Raw genomic sequence first — 2,500 nt, 5'->3', positions numbered from 1 at the left:
CGCTGCTGATGTGGGATATTGTACTGTACGCATTCTTCACTTTCCAACTTCTTGCTAGTCCTATTGGATATTATATATGCATTTCGGTGCTGTACTTCCCTTGCGTATTACTGTATATCTGCAATACAGCAATGAGGCACAGCAGCTCTTAGGAGCATGTTACTGTACAATAGCTGCTTTCCTTGGTGTGTGTGTGTGTGTGTGTGTGTGTTCGTGTGTGTGTGCGTGTGTGTGCGTGTATGTGCGCTCGCGCGCGCGCGTGTGTGTGTGTGTGTGTGTGTGTGTGTGTGTGTGTGTGTGTGTGTGTGTGTGTGTGTGTGTGTGTGTGTGTGCGTGCTCGCGTACATTTGTGTATGTGTGTGTGTGTGTGTGTGTGCGTGCGTGCGTGCGTGCGCGCGTGCGCGCGCGCGCGTGTGTGTGTGTGTGTTTTGGCTATAATAACTGCAAACCTCAGAGTAACCATGGAGGGGTTGGGGGGGAGGGACTGAGAGTATAGCACTCACGCTGTAAGATATGTTCGCGATTCTGCACTGAAGATTCAAGGCAAGGGTGCATGCCTCGGCGCTGTAAATGTGAACTTCATAAAAGATTAACGCTGCTAACGTTCAGAGGGCAGCACACATGAGCTGTAGGGCAGTGATACATCTCCACTCCCATGTGGAACTCTTCTCTCACTCGCCGACGCCGCCCAGGGATTGAAAAGTGCCTGCTGGGTAGGTTTTTCTTTTACGTAGCTTGTGCCGCTGTGAAGTCAGGATCACCATAGGGCCAATTATTAGCGTATTTTTTGTAGTGTTATGGTATTTACTGTATTGTGTGTTGTTGTTTTTAGATGCGTCCAGCATCTCTATAACAGGGTCTGTCTGTCCGTCCGTCCGTCCGTCTGAAACGCTTTCATTACATTGTTGTCCGTCTGAAACGCTTTCTTTAAATTGTTCCTTCCTGTGGCCACAAGGCGGCAGACTTGCCATTTTGGACCGGAGCGAATGCGTGCAAGCATAGCCTTTCTATACTAAACCGGATGCTAACGTTGGCGAAAAGTAGCCTAGCCACAGGCTAACTGACAAACGTGAGGCCAACAACTCAGCCGATCGTGATGTACGCCACAAATAGACCAATCGACCTCATATTTAGACACTACAATGTTGATTTCTGCCTTCGATTTTCATCAGTTAAGAAATCTAGCGTCGGATTAACACATTATTAAGGTAGTAAAGCGAGTTGCCGCCATGTTTGTTTTCCAGAATCACCCGGGTAGAGAGCTCACGTGCAGCATTCTGGGTAATTGAGTTTCACGTTATTAATGCACAAAATGCGTGTTTTTAAAAAAATGCAGTGAGTTTAAAAAATCAAACCAACTGCCATTTGGAAGGGCAATGGTACTTTTCGTTGCGCTCAGAGAGAGTACAGGAGAGAACGCGTCTTTCGTAATTGCTTTGCAGTCGTGTGCATTTGATAAACTCTGGCACGGAAGTTCACTGCTTTGTGCCTTGACGGTGAAGCTGGTATTGAAAAAAAGTCCATAATTCACCTAAAGGGTCAACCCATAAGCGCATGATTCACCCAAACGGTTTTATTTATTTATTATTTGTCGATGTTTAGATTCTTTCCCACATGCACATAATGCTGAAATGGCGTGATACTAAAGGTTGTTAGGCCTAATAAATGTCTGGTAATTTGTAATGTAGCCTACTTCATCTAGGCTATGTGAAATTTCAAATCATAGCCTATGGTTCTTTTCCAAATCCAAGAATGATGATAAGCTTATTATACCCTAAACTGCAAAAAATAAAGCCATGTCTCGCCATTTTGCTGCCTTGCTGCCTGCCACAATATTTGGAGTGTCCATGATGACCAATAAACAAAAAGTACATCCTCGGGGGGCGTTGACAGGCTAGGAGGAGGCCAGGGGGGCATTTGGGGGGAAAAATGGCATAGTTGGAACTGGCATAGAGGGACGCATCTGTTGTCCGCCTGTCGGCCTTGTTTATTAACTGATTTCCGATGGCATTGGACATCATTTGGACTTACAGTATCACAAAATGATGCATCTATATATGACTGAAAGTGATATTATAAATAAGTGATGATATAATGACATATGCCATTGGTACAGTACAAGATCATTTTTTATCTGTTTTGGAAGGTAACAGGCCTATAGGCTTCACAAGATCGTTTTGTATTGTTTTTATTGTTTTAATTTTTTTTCTGTAATCCGCTCAGCAGTTTGAACATCTTTCATACTGTTTGAAAACAGCTGCTGACTAAGGTCAGACTCTCTCTGTTGTGTAAGCAAGTGAACGCAGGCAGGCAGGCAGGCAGGCAGGCAGGCAGGCAGGCAGGCAGGCAGGCAGGCAGGCAGGCAGACAGGCAGGCAGGCAGGCAAGTGAACGCAGGCAGGCAGGCAGGCAGACAGGCAGGCAGGCAGGCAAGTGAACGCAGGCAGGCAGGCAGGCAGGCAGGCAGGCATTGTTTTCCATGGCCCACCATCTGCGCACTA

The 2,500-nt window shown here is 46.2% G+C and overlaps 1 protein-coding gene across 1 annotated transcript in view; it reads left to right on the top strand.

The window, feature by feature from the left end:
• cdh8 (cadherin 8) overlaps positions 1–2,500 on the top strand; it is a 252,019-nt gene that overhangs the window by 217,456 nt on the left and 32,063 nt on the right. The window lies entirely within an intron of this gene.

This window comes from Engraulis encrasicolus, chromosome 22 (genome assembly GCF_034702125.1).
Source record: "Engraulis encrasicolus isolate BLACKSEA-1 chromosome 22, IST_EnEncr_1.0, whole genome shotgun sequence".
In the NCBI taxonomy this organism is placed as follows: domain Eukaryota; kingdom Metazoa; phylum Chordata; class Actinopteri; order Clupeiformes; family Engraulidae; genus Engraulis; species Engraulis encrasicolus.
Note: the sequence above shows the minus strand (reverse complement) of the source record. Positions and strands in the feature narration are given on the sequence as shown.